Source organism: Felis catus, chromosome D1 (assembly GCF_018350175.1).
Source record: "Felis catus isolate Fca126 chromosome D1, F.catus_Fca126_mat1.0, whole genome shotgun sequence".
NCBI classification, from domain to species: Eukaryota; Metazoa; Chordata; class Mammalia; order Carnivora; family Felidae; genus Felis; species Felis catus.
The window spans coordinates 85,035,482-85,060,795 of NC_058377.1; positions in this window are offsets into that span (position 1 = coordinate 85,035,482).

Consider the following 25,314-nt stretch of genomic DNA (forward strand, 5'->3'; position numbering starts at 1 on the left):
TGCCATGCCACAGGAAGATTTGGTTTCTTTACCTTCAAACTAGAATCAGATAACATTAGATCCTACTTACTATTTGTTTTAGGAGTCATGTTGGAAGGGCAGTACCAAACATGGACTACCTTAGAGAAGCCAGTGATGGACACTTGCCTTCAGTGACAGAGGCATTCACCTTTGATCCACAAGAAACATGAAGAGGAACAAAAGCTGAAAGCTTGAATTCCTGTCACTACCATGCATCCTCCCCCCTAGTCCCACCCCCAAGGATCCAGAGCTGTATGAAGAAGGGAATTTCCTCACTAAGAATCTCTATTTTCAATTTCTCAAATATGGTTTGACAAGCCAGTGGCCTGTCTTTGTTTTCAAAGGTGAGTCCCTTTGAAATGACTTAAGAGGTATGTGATGGTTAATTTTACGTGTTAACTTTGCTGGGTCATGGTGTCCAAATATTTTGTCAAACATTATTCCGGATGCTTCTGTGAGGGCTTTTTCTGAGATGAGATTTACATTTAAATGAGCAGACTTTGAGTAAAGCAGATTGCCCTTTAAAATGTAGGTGGGCCTCATCCAATCAGTTGAAGGCTTGAATAGACAAAAAACTGATTTCCCACTAGCAAGAGAGAATTATACAGCAGACAGCTTTCAGACTTGAACTGTAACATGAGCTCTCCCTGGGGCTGGCCTTTGGACTTAAACTGGAACACTGGCTCTGCCTAGGCCTTCAGCCTGCTGGCCTACTCTGCAGATTTTGGACTTGCTGACCTCTATAATTGCATCAGCCAATTCCTTAAAATAAATTTCCTTTTCTCTACATAAACATTCCATTGATTCTGTCTCTCTGTAGAACCTTGATTAATACAATGCACAAAGTAAGTTGTAGCTTAAGACTATAGAAAACCCTATAAATGCAATGTATAGTGTTAATGTTGGGAGACAGGAATATGACACTATTTATAGGCTTTTTTGTTGGTATTATGCTTCAGGTAAAAAAAAAAAGGAAACAAGGAAATATATATTGAATGCCTGCCATTTGCCAAGCATTATGCTTATTTATTTGTCCTTTTTTATAAACATCATTGACTTTTTACAATGTTCTTTTGAAGAAGATATTAATTATCTCCTTTCTATAGATGAGAAAAAGGAGACCCAGGAAGATCAGAACACTTTCTAGAGGCTGCATAGCTAGTGTAGAGCCTCTGTGGAGCTGTTTCACTCCAGAGTCTCTCTTTCTCTCTTTCTCTCTCTCTTTTTAATTTGTTTATTTGAGTCAATGCTTTTTCTATTCTCCCATACTGCTTTTTCGGGTAACATAGTAAGTCCTGCTAGAAACACATCTGTATATAGAAGTGCTCCTTTGTGAATGAAACTCCCATTGTTGGGAGCCTACTATGCATTGGCTATGCAATGGGAGCCTCCCTACCATTGTTGGGAGGCGTTATGCTGAGGGCTTTTCCTGCATTATCTCCAATCCTCATGTTAACCTTATCAACCAAATAACTGGTTTTCCATTTGGCACCCAGGGAAACTGAGGCCTACAGTCAAATAACGGTTTCAGCTCACACAGTTGAGCTGGGATTCATCCCCACCTTAATTTGCCTGACAGCAAAATCCACTCTCGTGACTCCTATGCGAGGCCACAGCGTAATTTCCTGGGATTCCATGTCAGCCTGTTCCCAGACATCAGAACCCTCGGTTTTCAGACACAAGAGTTCCCATGTTGTTGAATTGCCTTCTCACTAGCTCAAGGAAAGAGCAGAAAGGTGGCTATGCTCGCTGCATGGTTCTTACTGAGTAGAAAAAGAAAAAACAAAAGTATTCCCTAAGGGGAGTACAGAATACAGACTACTGTTTCTATTGACATATTCTTTCGATTGATGGTCTAGGATTGTCTCCACCCCGACCTCATTGCTTTATGTCAGGGCAGCAGATTTCACGGACAGAACTTCCCTAGTCTTCCCAGCTTGTTCCTGAAAAGTGGTCTATCAGTACCCACCTTTCCCTCTTCCTGTCCCTGTGCCTGTTTCGTCTAAAAAAGAAAGGAGGAGGTGAAATGAACACCTGTTGGAGTTATTTCCCCGCCTCTAAGGTGTCCTAATCATACCCAGACATCATGGTCCAAAGTCACATACACATCTCGAAGGAAAAGAGGAACAGAATAAAATTTCAAGAAAAAGATCAGAAAATGATGCTGTAAGAAAGGTGAGTTCTTGAGGATGGGTGAAATGTGGATCCCTCTCCTGGATGTTTGTAAATGTGCAGAGAAGCCTGTCTTTACTCAAGAGCAACAATGTGTTTTTTGATGTATATGCCTCTACAGACTTCAGAAAGGTGAGCCCATTTTTTACTGAGGGAGAGTGACAGAAATCTATCAACCTGGCTTATCATCTCACAATTACAGCAATTTATGGTGTGCTTTTCACAAGGTCACCTGTACCAGCAACCAAACAAAAGCACTCTCCCCACCTTTGTTCCGAAGAGACCTGACACATTCTCTGTAACTCAGCCTATCCAGGATATTTTTCAATTAATTTGCAACCACTTGGGCTTAGCATCGCTCAAGCCTGGCGTATATATATCATTTTTCACTGGCTGGAAACACTGTCACAACCCCCATGTTAAAGAATAACTGCTTTTCCTTTTCCTTTTCAACTCACTTCATTCAGCTTTTTCTTTCCTCTCGATGTAAGGAACTTGCAGTGAGAGAAAAAAAATTCCCGTGATTTCAAGAAGGAGCTTTTCTTTCTGATAAGCTGCCTATATTTTTCGATCATTGTGTGAAGTTGTCTGAAGCAATTAAAAGCATGGCTAATTCTTCTGAAAGGATGTTGAACCTCTACCTTCAGAATGAGAGTTCCCCGAAACAGTGTTGGGTGCCAGGATCTGGTTCCGCAATACCCAGAAGCTGTTTGTAGTGGGAATGCGTGGAGACAGGGACAGAAATTTTTAGGTCAAAAATGTGCTCATGGATGTTTTAAGAGAAGGGACTAGAAAGCATAACAGCCAGACCTTCTTTCCTCCACCATTGTCTCCTTTCAGCATTTTGCTTACCACAAAAGCTTATTTACTTATTTATGTTGTATGTATGTATGTATTTATTTATTTTAATTCCAATAAAGTTAGTATACAGTGTTATATTAGTTTCTGGTGTACAACACAATGATCCGACAATTCTATACCTGACTCAGGCCACAAACTCTTTTCTATTACTACTGGCTGCAGTTCTCACCCCCTGCCCCAGGTCGCTCACTCTAGCAAGGGCTTCTGCTCTGTTCTCCAAAGCTGTAAGCCCATCTGATTATTTTCCTTCTCACAGTCCACGTTTCCAGACAGTCTCAAACTCATCCTCCTACTGCCCTTCAGATTTGAGGAGAAACCTGTCATTCAAACGCCTCCTGGCCAAGAGGCTTTTTCGATCTATTCCAGTCACTCGGGCCACAGGGGAGGTTTTTTTTTTTTTTTTCTCTTTTTTGTCCCCTACCTCATGCCAGGTGCCATGGTCCCCCCCCACCCATTTTCATATTCACTCATTTTCTCTGTGAATTTTTCTATCATTTTCCCTCAGCACTTTGGGGGGAAGTACTACTGAGTGGTTACAAGATAGTATGGGCTCTTATGTTAGACCCATCTGGGTTCAAATCCTAGCATCACAAGGAAACTTTTGTTTCCTCCTTTCTCCAAATGCAGCTGTGGCTACTTCATGGAGTAGGTTGGCTCAGATGTGGAAGGTGCTTGGTGGAAGGCTTTTGCACGTGTTTTAACAAATATAAAGGGTAGGAATTATTGTTTCCTCAGGAAATTTCCTTATAATCTTCTTTTTTCTTTCTATTTTTTTTTCTTGGTTTAGTTTGGTTTTTGAGAGATCATAGGTTTCATGTCTGTTATTTGAATTAAAATCGGGGCACCTGGGTGACTCATTGGCTAAGTGTCTGACTTGGGCTCAGGTCATGATCTCGTGGTTCATGAGTTCAAGCCCCATGTCAGGCTCTGTGCAGACAGCTCACAGCCTGGAGCCTGCTTCAGATTCTGTGTCTCCCTCTCTCTTTGCCCTTGCCCCACTCACACTCTGTCTCTCTCTTCCTCTGAAAAATAAACGTTAAAAAAAGGTTTAAAAAAAAAAGAATAAAATAATTACCACCTGTGAACTGGGTGCTAAAAAATGTGAGAAACAATGTGCTGGTGCAATGTATGCATTTTACAATGGAGAAAACCAACCAATCCCCAGGGACAGACTCCCAGTGTCAGAGCTAGAAGGTCTCCTGTCTTTAGGATCACATCAGATGGAAGAAACAATGGGGCACGCCACCTTGGAGGGTTTGGGATTGGCAAGTCAGCTATTCATGTGACATATAATCAGTGCCACAGATGTGGCAGTGAATCAAGTCCCAGCAGCTAGGCGGGTGGGTGGGAGAGGTGGGCAGCTTCCAGAAAGTCATGAGCAAGACAGAGAGTACTGATCCTCAGGGCGGCTGTTTGCTCTCCTCTCCGTTATTTGCTTTGGGTTATGGACACTCTTAGCTCCATATTGATGATAGTAGCCAGAAATGTTATATTTTTGCAAGCATTCACAATCTAAACAGCTATCAGATCCCCCAGAAACCCCATAGTTGACTTGTTAACGTCTATTGATGCCAGGGTAAAAATGCCATCTAACTCCCAAGTAGTTACTCAGCTACTAGATTTTTCACAACCTGGCTGAAATATTCTGAAGATTTTCTAATCCCCTTTTCCATAAATCTATACCAATCAAACAACCGTTTCCTGATTAGCTTTATTTCGCAGAGACATTGAAAAGAGGGAAAGGGTATTCTGACTAAAGAAGAAATGTGTTGTCAAACAATGTACCAACATATCTTACATCTATGCATGACAGTTTTTCCTGCTGACTTTGGACCAGATCTCAGAACCCTTCCCAACAGGTACCCAGGTATTTCCCTACCAACTGACTGCAGTTGTCACATGACAGGGCTCATCTATATTCCACGTGTTCTACTTTTCTCAGGTTGCGTTGGAAAGGCTGGGGCCATATGGCAAGTTGTACCAAATGGGTAGTGAGCATAAGTGATGTGCACCACTTTACTTAATTTTGATTGCCAGAGACAATTAAAAGCAAATGTGCTTCCTCCATCTACTCTTCTTTTACTGTGGCAAACTTGAAGATCATGTGTTCTAAGGTGTGTAATAACTAAAGGGGGGATGGCTACCTCTCATGCACATTATGTTACATGAATGAGAAATACATCTGGAGGTGCCTGGGTGGCTCAGTTGGTTAAGGGTCTGAGTCTTGGTTACAGCTCAGGTCATGATCTCACAGTCTGTGAGTTTGAGCCTCACATTGGGCTCTTCCCTGATGGCTCAGAGCCTGCTTGGGATCCTCTCTCTCTCTCCACTCTCTCTGCCCCTCCCCTACTTGCACTCTGTCTCTCTCTCTCTCAAAATAAATGAAATAAACATTTAAAAAAGTATATAAAAATTAAAAAAAAATGCATCTATACTTGATAGTACCATAGAGATTTAGGATCCATCTGCTTTAGCAGAACAATCAGCCCTAACCTGACTACTAGAGCATGTCAGATAAACGTTCTCTGCCATTCTTCCTGGGTACTAGAAAAAGAAAGCAGCCAGCTTTAGTGAACATGGTCAGTTGAGAGTCAGCTGAGACAATTTTCTAGACCTAAACATACAGGGAACACTGCAAATCTGGACATATCCTGAGTCTGCGTCTGAGGTACCAACTGGCTTCCCTCCGAGAAATCCTTCTCTTCATTTTCAGTAGACCTAATTTTCATAGATGAAGAAATGAGAGCCTCTTGCCCAAGTTCACACACACAGTGGATTAGAACTAGAATCCAGATTCCTTGACTCCAGACCCAGGAGTTCTTCCCTCTACCTGCTTCTGTCTCTTCCTGCCTCCCACCTCTCTCTGCATTTTTGACAAGTGGGAGCAGTGGGGGTTCCAGTTATAGATTTGCTTTTCTTGATAATGTGGGATAAACACCCAGGCAACAGTAGTGCACACATGCCATTAGTCTTAGGAATTATCTTTAAATCTGCAAACTCTGCTTCCCATTAAGAAGGCTTCCCTTTTCATTCCACCCTAAACTAGTCATTGAGTTTAGCAAGAAAAGATTCTCATTGTAGCATCAAGGCATGACTTTCTCTCCTTCTTGATTGATTGATTAATTAGTTATGTGTACTTGCGTCCAGCAGGGAGCCCAGTGACAGCTGTGACATGAAAATTACTGGAAAGTTACAAAAATATGTAGCAGTGTTGACTTGCTGAATGTAGTACCAGGGATTGATTAGAAACAGACACGTATAACGATCACATCTTGAAATTACCTGTCACTGCTGAGGCCTTGAGTTGAATCCTTTTGATTAGGATGAATTAATTCAGTTCCAGTTTAATCACTTGCAAAGAAAGTAGTGAATATTCTCTATTCTTATTTCAACATTGTTTTTTTTTTTTTTTGTCTAGAATCCTAGAGTTTAGAACAACCCCCATAGAGACAAAATGATCTTTGAAAAACTGAAGCCCAATCAGGTCTTTCCCTTCTTAAATCCTCTAATGGTCTCCCATTGCCTTACGGATAAAACCAACTACTGAATATCGTGTCTAAGATCCCACCTCATTCAGTCTTCCGCTTCCTCACAGCCTCGCCATATATCCACTCTCCCTGACACTCTCTGAGCTCTAGTCACACTGGCCTCTGACTCCTCCAAGTCTCGCCATGGCCTCCACCCACCACAGGGCCTTGGCATATGCTCTTTCCTCTTTCTGAAAGTCTTTTTTTTTCTTATCAATTCTGTTTTATTGTGCAGGTATCAGCTCATGTCACCATCTTAGGGATGCCTTCCCTGATCACGAAGTCCAATCTCCCCATCAAGACTCTCCTGGCATCATGTACCTCCCTCTCCATAGCACTTGTCACACATACAATTTAAAATTTGTATGTGTGTGCAATTACAGAATTAAATTTTCTTTCCTGAGGTTGGAAACGTAAGTTCCCTGAGGACTGAGAGTGCCTCTCTTTTCTGTTTATAATAAGGTTTTCCTTCAACAGAGTCTTCCTCGGGCACAGAGCAGGTCCTTAATTTACATTTGATGCATATACCAATGAATGAATAGCTAATCAACTCAGACATATAGCCTGGTGTAAATTTAATAGAAATCACAACTGGGCATTTTCTTTGCACTTTTTGGATGAAGAAAATGTGTAAATAGACAAGAATCTTAAAAGAATCCAAGCTCAGTGTGATTGCTAAGCAGCAGATACCCCACTGCACAAATAAAATGGCAACTAAAAATTCCATTCTTCAGATTTCACCTGTGTGGTTCTCAGATGGCTTATCAAACCCGTGGCATTCATTGTTCAGAAGAGTCTGAAATTTGTGTGGTGTCTTGCATGCTCAATGAAATGGTCACCTTTGTGCTTGGCAATCTCTTCTGACTGCAATACTACTATGAGCAAAAGGACACATATAGTAATCATGGTCAGTTGTGTCAGTTGGGGTCCCAGTAGGAAGCCCTTGGCTCAGTCAAAGGGGATTAACTAAAAGGTATTTAAGGAAGAGTCTAGTTACAGAGGTATGGACAGGCTTAAGGGAACCAACAAAGCATGGTGAAGCTCGTAGGAATCAGCAATAGTGGGAGCTGTTACTACTTCTAGGTCTGAGGGAGCAAAAGAAGGGAATGGTGTTAGAGAAATCTAATGAAAACAGGTGCTCTGGAGGAGGGGCTACTATGAAGAGTTGTAGCCCTTCAGATTGTGGCCATAGAGGAATTCAGCCTTTGCCAGAACCCTCGAGTCAGGGGCGGAGTCAGGAAGGAATAATCCTCCAACCTCTGTCTCCTGCTGCCCTTCAACCCCCTGGCACACCCAACTGGAAGGCAGAGGTGAGAGTCTGGGGAACACAGTCTATAGTGGTCAGGTCCTCTGGGCCCAGAGCAAGGCAGAGAAGTGTGAGACTGGGCTTAGGAAGGGTCAGGGAAGGCAAACAGAATGGCCAGCAAGCGTTTGGTTTTGTAAAGCACCTACTAGGTGCCACTCGTTGTTTTAAGCTCTCTCTCTATATATTTTTAATATTTATTTATTTTTCCAGAGAGAGAGAAAGATAGAGAGACAGAGAGAGAGAGAGAGAGAGAGAGAGAGAGAGAGATACAGAGTGCTGGCGGGGTGGGTGAAGGGGACAAAGAGAGAGGGAGAGACAGAATCCAAAGCAGACTTGAGACTCTGAGCTGTCAGTGCAGAGCCTGACATGGAGCTCGAACTTACAAGCCATGAGATCATGACCTGAGCTGAAGTCCGATGCTTAACTGACTGAGCCACCCAGGCGCCCCTAAGCTGTGTATGTATTAATTCAGTCAATCTTTGCAACAATCCCAAAGGTAAGGCACCAATATTTCCCCCTCTTATAGATGAGGAAACTGAAACATAAAGAGATCAATGTTCAAACCCAAGCATTCTGGCTCCAGAACCCACCCATCTCACCAACATGTTACACCTCAGAAGAATAGTGTCTGTTAAAGGCTTCTGTTCTCCTGCCAGGAACAAATTACCAGTGCAGGAACAATGGAAGGAATAGACTCAAACTTTATCTCAGAGCTAGAATAAATACTAACTAGCCCTTTGGAGATTGGGAGAATTCAACTTATTTTATATATATTGGGAATATATTGGGAATATATTTTTTTCCTGGTAAACTGCTGCTTTGGGTTATTGACTACCAACTGCAGCGGTGACGCTCAAGTATTTGAGCGTTCATTAGGCACCTGGATTAAGGACATAATTGAAGCTTAATTCAAAAGGAAATATCTACAAGGGTGTCATCACCATCTAGTAAAAATTTAATATTAGAGATGAAGTTAAAGAATTTTAAGTGGGAGTAGAGAACACATTCAAGATGTGTAAGTCTCATATTCACCCATTTGATCCATGACTTTGATATTTTCCTGAGCATGAGCAACTGATAATTCATATGAGTTTGACAGTTGAAACAAATCTGAAAACAGAGTGATACCTATCATGCCTTATTTCAGTTTAAAATAGCTTATTGATTTAAAGTTTTCTTTGCTGTAAATTCAGAAAATACAGATACACAAAAGGAAGAAAATAAAACCAGCTATAACCTCATCATCTAGAAAAAAAATAACTGTCTGCTATGTCACCTTACTCTTTATTTCTGTTTGTGCATATTGACAGAATTGAGATCATACTGAATATATTTGTTTAAACTTTATGTAACCGATAGTATATTACAAGCATCTTTCCATGTCTTTAAATATGATTTTTCCTCATTTTAGTGTCTATGATAAGGTTTTCTTTTATAAGCACAAACCACATCTTACTACTCAATCCCCTAGAGGTGAGCATTTAGGTTGCTTTCAGCTTTTCTCTGTTATAAGCAACCTGCTCACAACCAAATCGTTGTATTATTCTTGTAGAGAAAATCCACCAAGTGATTTTTTTTTCCTACTAGAACATTCCTGATGCCCCTTACCTAACATCAGGGATTTTATGTTAATAATATCCGAGTGTTACACATGGTTAGGTGTGGGGGATGACAGGCCTTTGAGGATTTTATACAATTGTATACAATTGGCTCAGTAGATATCAAAAGCTTTAGTGTATATCCTAAAATCCAGTTTAAAAATGTCAACGTCATTCTTGTTTAACTGAAGTTAATACTGGGTAATTTGGGGGCTTTTTTGTTTTCTTTTTTCTCTTTTTAATTGAGTATATTTAACATATGACCCTGTAAATTTAAGGCGTAAAACATGTTAATTTGATATACTTATATGTCTAATACTGGATAAGTTTTAAAGACCATAGATTAAAAAATATACATGTAGGTCAAAAGCATCTTTCTGCTGGAAAAAAGAAACTTGTGTCGTGAGCTAAGCACTTTTAGTTGAGGAAGTATGGCTCATGAAAGGAAATGTCTTTGTTTCATTTGCCATACTATGCAGTAGCTAGCTATATTAGTTAGCAAAAAAAAAAAAAAAGCCTCACAGATCTGTAAGTCTATAAAACGAATGTAAGTGCCATGCACTGTGGTGGCTTCTCTCTGAAGTCCTAAAGGCATCTTTAGATGCTTGAGCAGTTCAGTCATAAGACGAAAGGACTTTGATCTTTCCTGCTAACTTAGCATGAAAAGAAATTAAGAAACTTGGTCTTCTATGATGATGGTATTAATTCTAAGCAAATGTACTTGCAAAATTCAGAGACACTTCAGCATCTTAAATGGGAAAGTAAAACCCAGGGGAAAAAAAGAGATCTAATTTCTCAATCTAAGGTAAAGACACCAATTATCGAGGCGAAGGATGCTTCCTCATTTAGTACAACTGCTGAGAAAAGGTGCTTTTTCTTCCAGATCATGCTACGGGTTTCCTGTTTGTGGAACATGGCTCAAGCTGCAGGCTACTAATTGCTACGTTTTGTGCCATTTCTTCATTTCAAAGACCCTGCCAGAGGCTTTTGGGAATGTCTTGCTAGGCTGTAAGCCATTTAAGATTCAAAATGAGAAACCTACCTTCCATTAGGAAAAGTAAAATCGTAAATCCTACTGTGTGCCAGGGTTTGCATGGATTATGTCCTCAGTCCCATGATAACGATAGGAAGGAGACTCTGAACTAAAACAAAACAAAACAAAACAAACAAAGAAAAGAAAAGAAAAGAAAACAAAAAAAACCCCCACCTGCTGGATCAGACAGCTAGAAAGTGACAGGTCCAGGGGGTGCATGGGTAGCTCAGTTGGTTGAGCATCAGACTTTTGATTTTGGCCCAGGTCATGATCTCATGGTTCATGGATTCAAGCTCTGCTTTGGGCTCTGTGCTGACAGCACAGAAACTAGTTGGGATTCTCTCTCTCCCTCTCTTTCTCTTTCTGCCCCTCCTCTGCACTGGCTCTCTCTCTCTCTCAAAATAAATAAATAATTATTTTTTAAAAAAGAAAGAAAGTAGCAGGCCTTCACCTAAGTCTGTCTCACCTTAAAGCTCATTCTATTTTGAATACACTGTGTATACCATAGAACGACATACTTAGGGCGTTCACCCTAATATAATGTACTGTTGTAGCCAACATTTATTATTATTATTATTATTATTATTATTATTTTGGCTGCCTGTCATTCAATCATGCTCCTCCCTAGTTTCTTTTTTGTTAGAACTCCTCACTGAATGTCAGTTTAATGAGAGGACAGTTCTCACCTCCTTCCCGCCATAGAAGTCTAGGAGATCCTATCATTCATTTTCAGGTCCCCTGGTACAGCTAGGAGACAGTTATGGGATAAGGTGCCATTCAGATGCCTGTTTTGAGAAACTGCTCATCACAGCAGTAGATACAGCATGGCGACCGGACATTTCCTACTCTAAGATGTGGAGTTTTATCTCCAGCCCCTGGTCCGTTTCCTAACCTATGTCATCCAGCCTCCCATTGATTCTGTGAACTTGCCCTGCTTCCAACAAATTCTCTTTTGCTAAGTAGCCAGAGTTAGTTTCCAAGGTTTACAACCAAAAGTATGAACTGATATTGGCTCTCACTTTTATGGGTAACTGGCCAGAAAATAACCCATAGTCTTTACGTGGGACTAAAATCTATAATAGACCTTCAAGGGACCCTCTGAAAATTATTTCTGGGATATTAACGGCAATATATCCATTTAGATCAATAAAAGGTAGATAAATTATTAGGGACAAGTATGGTGCTTAATGATTACCTCCACCCTTTAACCCATCATATTTGGGCTGTCCCCACTGGCCACTTAGAGTTTTATAACTGTAAAGGACTCTGGTGGTATCTAGACTAATACCCTCATTCCCCTTTTATGAGGCTGCTCCCTCATCAGCTGTGAGAAGGATATCACATTCTCTTTACCCTTTGGACTTCAATATTCACAGTGTCACTTCCAAGACTTCCATTGTCCCTTTTGAACATTAGCTTAAAGTTATTAAGCTTAATGTACACTTGCTTAATGCACAGGGAATGAAATAAGGGTCACTGAGGGAAATCTATGCTTCTCATTTCTTCTGTTTTGTGGGGTTTCAATTTCAAGTGGCCTTTCCGGCTAAGTCTAAGGAGTTTTATTTAATAATAATAATAATAATAATAATAAAAGGAGGGACAAATATGTCATCAAGGACAAAAAAAGAAATGAACTCTCTAAATTGTTTAAGTGATTTAGAATGGCAAAAGATAAGTAACCAAAAACCAGAGAATACAGCAACAGTTCTTAATTCTACCTGGCAGCAGAGGGCAGCCTGAACTATGGGTCTGACCAGCTGATCCTCTTGGGAGCACCTTATTAGGCCTTTACTATGGTATGATTGATTGTATGCTCTAGTTAAAGAGTCTCCATGCACTGTATACTGTGGTGGTGGGTGCATACTTGGGAGCAAGGCATGCTGGGACTGGGAGAACCAATGTTTCTTTTGGGGTTAGCAAAATCACCAGGATCTGACAGACAGGAGAGGCTGGTCAATTGTGATGGTTAATCTTCTGTGTCAACTTGTCTTGGTCAGGGTATGCCCAGTTATATGGTGAAACATTATTTTTGGGTGTGTCTGTGAGAGTGCTTCAGGAAAAAGTTAGCATTTGGATTGGTAGATTGAGTAAAGCAGATGGCCCATCCCAATGTAGGTGGGCATCATCCAACCTGAAGAAGGCCTGAATAGAATAAAAGAGCAGAGGAAAGTTTAATTTTCTCTTTGTGCCTGACTGTTTTGAGACATTGGTCTTCTCCTGCCTTTGACTGGCACTTATACCATTGTCACTTTGGTTCCAGGCTTTTGGACTCAGACTCGAATTTATACCACCAGCTTTCCTGGGCCCCCAGCATGCTCGTGGGACTTCCCCACCTCCATAATCCTGTAGGCCAATACCTTATAATACATCTCATTATAGATACATATAGATAGATGATGATGATGATGATGATAGATGATAGATGATACATGATACCTACATACATACATAGAACATCTCCTGTGATTTCTGCTTCTCTGGAAACCCCAACTAATACATCAAGTTTTGACCGCTGGTACCCATGCAAATGGTTGTATAGTTTGAAACACAGTGTTGAAGGGTGTTGTAAGCTTAGAAGCATTTAGGCAACTGTTTGAGGGAGGTCAGAGTTGAACATTTCAGGCAGGAGATTGTAACTGCCAGTGAAGGCAAAATTCTTTCCTGGTTCTTGAGATGGTACTGAATGTGGAACAATTTCATCTCAGGTTGGGGATTCTAAGAAAGAGGAGTTCAGCAGACTATCAGGGGCCCAGATATTCATAGACTCTCCAAGCCTAGTTCTGGTCCCAGAGACAGACGAGGTGCTGAGCAATATAGTCAACTGCTTAGAGGGGAAGACTATGGAAAGAGGTATAATTGTAGGTGTCTGCTACAAACTGAATGTTTGTATTCCTCTAAAATTCATATGTTACATCCTAACACCCAATGTGTCAGTATTTGGGGATGGGGCCTTTGGGAAGTGATTAGGTGATAACAGTAGAACCCTCATGAATAAGATTAGTGCTCTTGTGAAGGAGACCCCAGAGATTTCCCTTGCTCCTCTGTCATGTGAGGACACAGTGAAAATATGGCCATCCACGAACCAGGAAGCAGGTCCTCCCCAGACACTGAATCTTCCAGTGACTTGATCTTGGACTTCTCAGCCTCTAGGGCTATGAGAAATAAATTTCTGTTGTTTACAGGACACTCAGTCTATGGTGTTTTGTTACAGGAGCCCAACAGGCTAAGCGCCGAAATCTGTAGTCTTGGTAGGGGGAGTGTTATAACTCAGAGATTTTAGAGTTGTCTTGGGCTAACCATGACAGTTAGTGAGCCTAGTTGACCATATAGCCTAGCTCCAAAGGCTCAGACTGTGTATACTTCCTGCCCTACTTCTGATTAACCCAGAAACTGAGGCAAACCCGAGCCTACTGGTCACGTCCCTCAGGGTATGCAGTACCTGCTATACTTATTTTGAACATTTTAATTTTGTACAATAATTGACAGCTAATTTTACTACATGATAATGTTAGACAAATAAATATTATCTACCCCTAATGTGATACTGGCAGACAATGGGTTAAAAATTCCCATCTGATTTGCTGACTGAGCCAGGTGAACTTGATCAGGCAATTTGTTAGGAAAGCTGAAATATAGTCAAGAAGACTCTCTTGGCCTGGAGTTTGCATTTGTTTTTCTTTTATCTTTCCCCCAGTCATAAATCTTTGATGGGGAAGAGAGTGAAAAGGGAATGAAGAAAAAATAAACAATGAAGCATGTGAAGGGATCTCTCACTCCCCACACATCCATCCTCCGAGCTGGGCAGCAGAGATTACAAATCATTCTGTACAAATCAAAAGTCACAGTTTTCATAGCTTCCACAGAAAACCATTTCAGAAAAATATTCTTAGGGCTCTGTTCTCCCCAAACACAGCTCATCATGAATGGACTCTGCTCAGATTAACATGGCACTCTGACTTGGGAATCAATGAGAAGTGATGGAAAGTACAACCATTTCCATTTTATGATGTTGTATAAAATGACAGAACGGGGGATCTGAATCCTGGAGAGTCCTTATCCTAGATGACTGTCTGCCACTCCGGGCTTCAGCATCTCTGCCTCTAAAGTGGAAGGATCTCTAAATCCTTTCAGGTTATTCTTTTTACCCGATATGCATGGCATGGTGTGTTTTTTTTTTTTAATTTAAGGTCTAAATAGTGTATAGTTGGGTTTTTTCATGTTTTATCAAGTCTGACAATTTTAGTTTTAAATTGGAGCATTTAAAGAACTTGGGTTTGTATCTTTTATTCTTGAGTTTATAGCTACTTATTTTCTGTTTGTCTCACCTGTTTTATTTTCTTTTACCTCTCCATTCTTGACTTATTGGAGATAAATGCAGTATTTCTATCCTTCGTTTCCCCTCTTTATAACCTTGTTTTACTAACACGCACAGTTGATTTATTAGAACTTGTTATAAGAGCTTTGAGCACATCACAGGTAACACAGAGACTTTAGAATACTTTAACCCCATTTACTTACCTTTAATAACTTCTCTGTTATTGTGATTACGCATTTTAATTCTGTGTATTTTGTAATCACCCCTCAAAGGCATGATTACTATTTGTGTTCAATATTCATTTGTATTTATCCATCGATTTAACATATACTCTGCTCTTCATTCCTTCCTGTATTTCCCTGTCTCCTTCTGGGATCATTTTCCATCTGACCTTTGGTATTTCTTTTAGTTTAAGCCCTCCTAGTGATGAATTCACTCAGTTTTTGTGTGTCCAGAAACATCTTCATTTGATCTTCAGTTTTGAAGAATATTATTACTGAATATAAAATTTGGGCTTGGCATTCTTCTTGCAGGACTTTAAAGACACATTCTCACTATCCTCTGACTTCCATCATTTCTGTTGAGGAGTAACCTGTCAGTTTTAACATTACTATTTATTTATTTTATTTTTTAAAACAAAAAGTTTATTTATTTATTTTGAGAGAGAGAGAGAGAAGGCAAGCATGAGTGTGGGAGGGACAGAGAAAGAGAGAGAGAGGATCCAGGGTCTGCACTGGGGTGCAAAGTCCTATGCGGGGCTTGAACCCACAAACTGTGAGATCATGGCCTGAGCTGATATCAAGAGTCAGATGCTTAACTGACTGAGTCACCCGGGTGCCTCAAGATTACTACTTAAAGATAACATATATACACATTTTTAAATTTCTGGCTGCTTTTTAGACTTCCTTTTTGTTTTTTCAGATACTATATTATTCTGAGCTTGGATGAGAGGTTTTTCTGTTTTGTTTTTTGTTTTTTGTTTTTTTTGCCCATTTGTATGTTCTTTGGGAGTTCATAAGGCTTCTTGTGGCCAATGTCTTTGGTCAATCTTAGAAAATGCTTACTATTATTTCTTCAAATACTTTTCTTCCATTTCCCTTTTATCCTCTCTTTTTACCATGTCCATATACCTTTATTGTCTTTTTCTATTTGCTATCCTTTTAGTTCTCTGTGCTTTAGCCTGAATGTTTTCTACCAATTGGTCTCCTAATTTACTACTCAACTTTTCTTCTATGCCTGATCCACTGAGTTCTTAATTTTATTTACTAGAGTTTAATTCTGTAAATTTATTTCCTGTTTAAAATAAATGGTAGATATCTAGTGAAATTCTTCATTCTGACACCTATTTTCTTGAGCATCTTAATTATAGCTGTGTTAAAGTCCATTTCTAATAACATTGAAAAATGGATCATCTGCAGGTCTGTTTCTATTGTCACTTGTTCCCTTGGTTTTCTTTCTTGTTGTACCTGATAATATTTTATAGATGGCCATTCTTGTTTATGGTAAGTATTAGAGGCTCTTAATGCTATATCTTTCCACAAAGAGTTTATTTTATCCTCTGACAAGCTGACAGAATGAAGCAGATAAATTTAATTTAAACAGTCATTGAGATGACTCAAGGTTGGATTATAATTTTCCAAAATTCTATGTACATCTAGTTTGTCCATGCTCCTAGAGTGTCATCCTCAGAGTATTCCAACTAATAATCTGATGTACTTATTATGGGCCCTTCGCAAGGGTGGGTGAGAATCACTTACTTTTTTCTCTTCTCAGCACTAAGAGAGAGTGGAAAACTCTGCTTTGTCACTTGAATTATATCCTTCTTTTCTGTAAAATGAGCAAACACCTTGAGGGAAAATAGGAAGTTAGGTTTACTTCCCTAGATCCTTCTTAGCAGGATATTACCCCTCACCAAATTTTGCCTGTCATGGCAACTTCAAATTCCAATGTTTTACTTTGTTTCCCTGTGAGATTGCCAAAATTTCCACTCACTTCTCTGCTTCTTAACAGAAGCTACATGTCCTGGTCCTCTGATTGGATTCTTGGGTTCCTGTCCTATGAATCAACAAATGCCCTCAGGGTAAACGGTGGTCAGAAGATGTTAACACATCATCTCTTTTCTCTGGATCTTAGCCTTTTGAATACTGTTTATATCAGCAGTTCTTTGAGAGTTGCTGCTTCTTAAAAAAATTAAACTTTTTTTCCCCCGTGTCATTCTTGGAAGGAATATTAATCTGTTACTCTGATGGTTTTTAAAAAATGGCTGCAGGGGCACCTGGGTGACTCAGTTGGTTAAGCATCCCACTTCAGCTCAGGTCATGATCTCACGGTTTCTGGGTTCAAGCCCAGCATTGGGCTCTCACCTGTCAGCACAGAACCAGCTTCAGATCCTGTCTGCCTCTCTCTCTCTGCTCCTCCCCTGCTTGCACTTTCTCTCAAAAGTAAATAAACATTTTAAGAAATGGCTGTAAATTCTCTGACCTCACTCCTATTGAGAGATGAGGTCTATACCTCCTCCCCTTAAGTTTGGGCAAATTTGTAACTTCTTCTACTAATATATTATAGTAGAAGTCATAAATGGTCATTAATTTCTGCCTTGAGCTTCTGGAACAATTGCTTTAAAGCCCTGAAATAATATATAAAATATCCAACTATTCTGTAACTACCATGCTGGCTACGTCATATGGAGATGCTCTTGTAGATTGTCTCACTGATCTTGTCCTTTATTTTTTAAATTTTTTATTGAGGTATAATTGACATATAATATATTAGTTTCAGATGTATGAGATAATGATTTAATATTTGTATACACTACAAAATGATTACAACAATAATTCCAGTTACCATCCATTAGCACAAAATTACAACATTTTTTTTCTTGTGATGCCAGCTCTTAAGACTTACTCTTAGCAACTTTCAAATATGCAGTGCAATATTATTGACTATAGTCACTATATATTACATCCCATGACTTATTTATTTTATAACTGTAAGTTTGTACGTTGGATTCTTTTTACCCATTTTGCCCAAACCCCAACCCCCTTCTCTGGCAACCACCTTATCTATGAGTTTTATTTGCTTGTTTGTTTGTTTTGCTTTTTAGATTCCTCATATAAGTGAAATCATGCATCACTTATCTTTTTCTGCCTGAGTTATTTCACTTAGCATAATACCCCAAGGTTCATCCATATTGTTGCAAATGGCAGTATTTCATTCTTTTTTTTTATGGGTTAGTAGTATTCTGTTGTATTCTTTATCCATTCATCCATCGATGGACACTTAGGTTGTTTCCATATCTTGGCTATTGTAAATAATGTTGCAATGAAAATAGGAGTGCATATATTTTTTTCAGATAAATATCCAGAAGCGGAATTGCTGGGTCATATGATAGTTCTATTTTCTATTTTTTTCTTTATCAAATGTAGTTGACATAGAATATTCTATTTGTTTCATGTGTACAACATAGTGATTCAACATTTATATGGTAGTTATATTTTAATTTTTTAAGGAAATTCCATCCTGTTTTCCATAGTAGCTTCACCAATTTGCATTCCCACTTATAGTGCATGAAAGTTTTCTTTTCACCATATCCTTATTAACACTTGTTTCTCATCTTTTTCATTGTAGCCTTTCTAAAAGATGTGAGATGATATCTCATTGTGGTTTTGATTTGCATTTTCTTCATGATTAATAATGGACATCTTTTCATGTGTCTGTTGGCCATCTGTATGTCTTCTTTGATAAATGTCTATTCAGATCCTCTGCCCATATTTAAAATTGGATTGTTTGTTTCTTTCTTATTGAGTTGTATGAGTTTTTTCATATATTTTGGATGTTAACCCCTTATTGGATATATATATGATTTGAAAATTTCTCCCTTTCAATAGGTTGCCTTTTTATTTTTTTGATGGTTTCCTTCACTGTGCAGAAGCTTTTTAGTTTGATGTTTATTTTATTTTATTTTATTTTTATTTGCTTTTTATTTATGTTTTTGCTTTTGTTGCCCTTGCCTTTGGAGTCAGATCCAAAAAAAATCTTTGCCAAGACTGATGTCAAAGAGCTTGCTGCCTATGTTTTCTTCTAGGAGTTTTATGTTTCCAAGACTTACATTGAGGTCTTTAATCTATTTTGTGTTATTTTTTTGTGTGTATGGAATAAGATAGTAGTCTAATTTCATTCTTTTACATGTGGCCGCCCAGTTTTCTCAGCACCATTTATTGAAGAAATGGTCCTGTTCCCTCTATATATTCTTGTTCCCTTTGTCATAAATTAATTGACCATATATGTGTGGTTTTATTGCATTATATTGATTTGTGTGTCTGTTTTTATGCCAATACCATACTGCTTTGATTACTATGGGTCTGTAATATAGTCTGAAATCAAAAGGTGTGATGCCTCCATATTTGTTCTTTTTTCTCAAGATTTCTTTGGCTTTTCAAAGTCTTTTGCAGTTCAATACAAATATCAGGATTTTTTGTTTTATTTTTGTGAAAAATGTCATTTAAATTTTGATAGGAATTGCACTGAATCTGTAGATTGTTTAAGGTAATATGTACGTTTTAACGTTGTTAACTTTTCTAATCCATAAGTATGGAATATGTTTCCATTTATTTATTTGTTTGAACTGCTGCTTTTGCACTGGGCACCAAGATGAGCGAATCTGTGTGTGATCTCTTAAAGAGCAAAATCTCAATTCCCTATAGCCCTTTGAGTCTTTTGGAAACAAGCCTCTGTTGGTTTTCAAAGACAGATGTTTGGGGGGCTCATCACTGTGGTGCTGGTCTCAAGAGCTGCAGTGCCTGATTTGGGGGCACAAACCCCTTGCTCCTCAGGGAGAAGCTCTGTGTTTGTGAGATCTTTTTTGATTGTGGGTCACTGTATCATGGATGGGGTTTGGTGAGATCACATCTCTACCTCTCCTACCTGTCTTGATGTTGCCCTTTTATCCTTTGTTGTGGAGAGCTGTTCAGCTAGTTTTCAGGGGTTTTTTTTAAAGGGAATTGTTTCTTATGTGATGTAGTTTTGGTGTGCTCATGAGAGGAGGTGAGTTCAGGATCTTCCTATGCTACCATCCTGAACTGCCTCGTGATTTAAATTTTTCTCATCTTGTCTGTTTAAAGATCATTTCTTATATATATGAATGAAGAAGCCGCCCTGGAAGTTGATCTCTTTACCTTACCTCTTCTTGCTCCCCAGCTCTTTGAGTGACACCAGTTGAGACCCTAGATATCAAGGAACAGAAAAGAGCCATTCCTACTTGGTGTTTTCTGAATTCTTGATCTACAGACTCTCTAAGCATTATAAAATGGTTGCTAAACATCTACCTGGTCCAGTCAAAATATATCACCTCTGCTCCCATTGCTTCAAGATTGTACTTTCTGCTTACCATCTATTAACCCAAACATGAAGTGCAGGAATTTGTGCATCATACAATCTTTAGTCTAAATAAGATGGTCTAGTCTAACCTGCCACCCAAAGGAAGATATTCCAATCCCTGAGAGGTTATTTTCTAGCTTCTGCCAAGCAATTTATTTCTCTAGGAAAATTTGAATTAAGAAATTTCAAGAAAATACAGCCAGCTAGCAAAGGATGTCACAGACTGATTTAATAAAATGTTACAATGATAGAGATACTGGAGAATAAAGAAGAATGGGTTTCAGTCACTGGCATTGAAGGCATCACACTGCCCCCCTGGTTCTCCAGCTGGTAGATGGTAAATCATGGCAATTTTCAGCTTCTATAACCACATGAGGCAATTATTACAACAAATCTCCTCATAGCTACATCTAAATCTGTCTATCTATCTATCTATCTATCTATCTATCTATCTATCATCTTTCTATTTTTCTATATATGTATCCATCTTATTGGTCTATTTCTTTAGGTAACTCTCATACAATCTCTTAAATAATATACATGTGATACTTCTATTTATGAAACCTAATATCTCATTATTTTTATCAGCCAGGTCATAGTTTAGTCCATATGTATCTTAAAGTATAAGAAGAATTTTTTCCAAATGGGTTATTTTGAAAGCAGTTTTTTGTGCTACTCATATTTCAAGTCTGCATTTAGAACGTGACAGAAATTCTCCATCTGAGTCCAGTGTTTCAGCTTCTGGAGAATTTTTTTGGGGGGACTGAGGACAAATTGGAAAAGTCTGACCTCAAATTCTAACAAATGAGTTCTTCTAGGTCTGTGTCTGTCTGTTGCAAATTTAATGAGCAAGACCTATGTGTCTTTCTCCAAGATGGTGATTAAAAGTGTTGACCAAGACAGAATCATGTGTTTTAGTTTTGGACAATAATACTTTAATGCATTTCTCCTATTAGGTGACTTATTTGTGTTTTTAACAATGACATTCTGGAGAATAGGCACCTTTACCCAAAGAAATGATGCAGATGATAGGAATATTAGGCATGTTAGAAGGTGAGTCTGGGGGATATTATTACGCATGGGGACTTTTCATGCTTCTTAAGTCAGACTATCTGGGAAGCTCTCCATTCAGTCTATTTTGAGGTCTTTCATTCTCAAACCTTCTTGCACACTGGAATCACCTGAAAAGCTTTTAAAAATACAGAAGCCTGGGTCCCACCCCAAGTAGTGCAGCTTCGGCTTTGGGAGTTTTGGAAGCTAACCAAGTTAGTTCTAATGTGCAGTAAAAGTAGAAAACTACGGTTTTTGCAGAAAGTCATCAACTCCAGAAGACTGTGGGGTTACAGGTCAAATGAGATTGACTTGAGCTCTGTCACATAACAGCTGTGTGGCTTGGACACATTGCTTCATGTCTGAGCTTTAGCTTATTTATCTATAAAATTGGTGCTAATAAGACCTACAAAGCAGTTATGGGGACAATTGAAAGAGATAATGTCTTTAAAGTAACTGGTGCATGGTAGGTAAATAGTGACTATCCCCTTTCTTTCCAAGAGCCTCCAAAGCTGATCTATAGAACAAGGTCAGCCATGGCTGGAAGACAACTTTGACATTTGAGCTCTCACTCCTGCTGTTCCTCCAAAGATCAGATAACTTCACCTTTGGTGACCTGTGGCTGAACTCTCTGGCCTCATGGAATGGCTTAAATATCCTTTAAAATGCACAATGTAGCTTCACTGGGAAATAAAACATATAATTGACTTGAAATTGGCCAATAGAAAAGAAATGCTTCATTTTCTAAGTATTGGCTGTAGAAGAATGCACACTGTCCAAATTTTATCCATAAGCCTTTCAGATGTGCCACCTTGTTCTCAATCTCTCATGTAAGATGGCTTTTTGTGCATACAGGATTTTGTGTGTGTGGAGCTCAGCAAGAAGAAGATGTACTAGACAAAACTATCATTTATTTTTAGCTATTCCTATTGGAAAATTCTAACCAAAATACTAGCTAGAATAAAAGTTTTCACCATCTGAACTGCTAAATGGTTCTTTGTAAGAAATAAGTGATGTACAGTACATGTAATGAAAATGCATGTGGTCTTGGGGCACCTGGGTGGCTCAGTCAGTTGAGCATCTGATTCTTGACTTCGGTTCAGGTCATGAGCCTAGGGTCATAGGATTGAGCCCTGCGTCTGGCTCTATGCTGGGCATAGAGCCTCCAAAGTTTCTCTCTCTCTCTCTCCTTTGACTCATGCTCTCTCTCTCTAAATTAAAAAAAAGAAAAGAAAATAGAAAATGCATATGGTCTTAAGTTTTTCAAATGTGAAAATATATACCAAGAAGTCAGAGTATAGAATTTAAATTTCACTAAAATTTTAATGTCGTTAAAACCTATTGTTCCAGGGGTGCCTGGGTGGCTGAGTTGGTTAAGCGTCTGACTCTTGGTTTTGGCTCAGGTCATGATCTTGTGATTTTGTGAATTTGAGCTCCGCTTTGGGCTCTGCACTGATAGTGCAGATCCTGCTTGGGATTCTCTCTTTCTTCCCTCTCTCTCTACACTCCCTACTCATGCTGTCTCTGTCTCTCCCAAAATAAATAAACAAACTTAAAAAAAAAAGCTCTATTGTTCCACTTGGATCCTGCCTTCAACCTGATATACCTGCAATTCTAAATATTATGAGCAAACAAGCCCAAATTTATTTCATCTCATCTTTTCTCCTGTCCTCTCCTCTTTTTTTCCCTCATATCTCATCTCATTCATTTTCAAAACAGTTATTGAGACCCTAGTGTCCCTTACGTATTACGAATATAAAGATGAATGAGATACATGGTCCCTGACTTTGAAGAGCTCACAATCTAGTATAAAAAATAATTAAAGCCCACCATAATATAAATGATGAAAATTGAAGAAGGTGTGTTGTCTAGTTAACAGTATTGTACCAATGTCAATTTCCTGGTTTTGATATTGAACTACAGTCATGCAAGATGTCAGTGTTGGAGGAAGCAACTTTCTGTGAGATTATAATTCTCAGAAAATAAAAAGTTTTGCAAAATCCAACACATTAAGTACTAGAGTAAGGCAAATTTTTTTCAAGATAACTGAAGAAGGCAACATGACCCTGTATAAGGGGATGATGCAAGGCTTCACAAAAGAAATGTAATGGAATCTGGCTTGAAAGATGACTAGAACTTTCCTGGGTGTATTAGTTTCCTATGGCTGCTGTAACAAATTACCATAATCTTAGTGGTTTAAAACAACAGAAATGTATTATCTTACAGCTCTAGAGACCAGAAATTCCAAATCAGTCTGCTGGGCTAAAGTCAAGATGTCAGTAGGGCTGGCCTTTTCTGGAGGCTCTAAGGAGAGAAACAGTTTCCGTGCCTCCTCTAGCTTCTGAAGGCTTTCCACATTCCTTGGTTTGTGACCTCTTCTTCAATAACTCCACCCTCTTGCTTCTGCCATTACATTTCCTACTTCCTCTTTTCTCTGCCTCCTTCTTATAAAGACACTTCTGGTTATATTTAGGGGCCCACTGGATCATCCAGGATGGTTTTTCCAGTTCAAGATCCTTCACTTAATCACATCTGTAAGTCTCTTTTGCTATATAAGTTAACATTTACAGGTTTCGGGGATTAGGACCTAGGTACCTTTGGAAACCTTTACTCAGCCTCCCACATCTGATGAACACAGTGATTCCTTGGGGTTTACGGTTGTGAAAGACAATTTACCCAGTTGAGACATGATTAATTTGCCACATCTGGGTCACAGGGAAGGGATCCCGTGGAAAGTAAGACTAACAAGATAGACTGGTGTATTGGCTGCCCAGGCTGCAACAACAAAATACCACCAACTGGGTGGTTTCAACAGCAGTAATTTGTTTCTCATTCTTCAGTCCAAGATTGAAGTTTTGGCCAGTTTTGTTTCCCCTGTAGCCTCTCTCTTTGACGTGCAGTTGGCTCTCTTCTTGCTGTGTCACCACATGGCCTTTTCTCTGTGCTTTAACATCCTTGGCAACCCTTTCTCTTATACAGACAAGAGTCATATTGGATTAGGGCCCACTCATATGACCTCATTTAACCTTAATTATCTTTATTAGGCCCTATCTCCACACACAGTCACCTTCTAAAGTACTTGGGATTAGGACTTCAACATATTAGTTTGGGGGAGGAGGATACAATTCAGTCCATAACGACTGGGATCGAGTTTTGAAGGACTTTGACTCTGGCCTGGCTAGTAGCCTTAATCTTGAACGCTATAGTGAACTAAAGGAGGCTTTTAAGGTCTAGAGTGACAAAATCAAACTGCTTGTGAAGCCAATAACTCTGAAAATAGAAAGAAGGAGGAAGGAGTGACTGGTGCAAGAAGAATAGGTACAAGCTTGCTACCCTGTTCGGGCATTGTTGTATCAGAGAGAATGCGGTGAAGGAGATGATGCCGGCACTATGCTAAGAAAAAGGTAATGGACAGATCACAGCAGTGACAGTTTTCTCCCTCTACGAACTCATAGAATCCCAAATAAAATATTATAGGAAAACCACCTTTTTTTGCCACATAGCTAAATTTAAAATAAATGCTCAGTTGGCCCCAAGCTAAGCAGGAAATCAGAGCCAGGGTGGTAAAAAGGGGCTGGCTGGCACTGCCAGATGTAAGATATCAGGATATCAGACCAGATGTAGGATCGGAATGGGCATTTTAAAGCCCAGGTAGAGGATAGAACCACACCTTTGGATCCAAAAGGAATATGGAGTTTATAGATCCAAGAACTTCAAAAGGCTTTCCTGCATATGGAAAAGGAACTAGAAAGCTCTGATCCCTTATTTTGGAAAGCAACAAGGAAGTTTGCTGACTGCCCCAGAATGTACAGTGAGAAGGGCAGTGAAAGGAGGAGGGAGTTTAAGAAACTAAACCACTGATGGGTGCCTGGGTGGCTCAGTTGGTTAAGCATCTGACTTTGGCTCAGGTCATGATCTCATGGTCCGTGAGTTCAAGCCCTGTGTTGGGCTCTGTGCTGACAGCTTGGAGCCTGGAGCCTGCTTCAGATTCTGTGTCTCCCTATCTCTCTCTGTCTCTCCCCCACTCACATCTTCTCCCTCTCAAAAATAAAGAT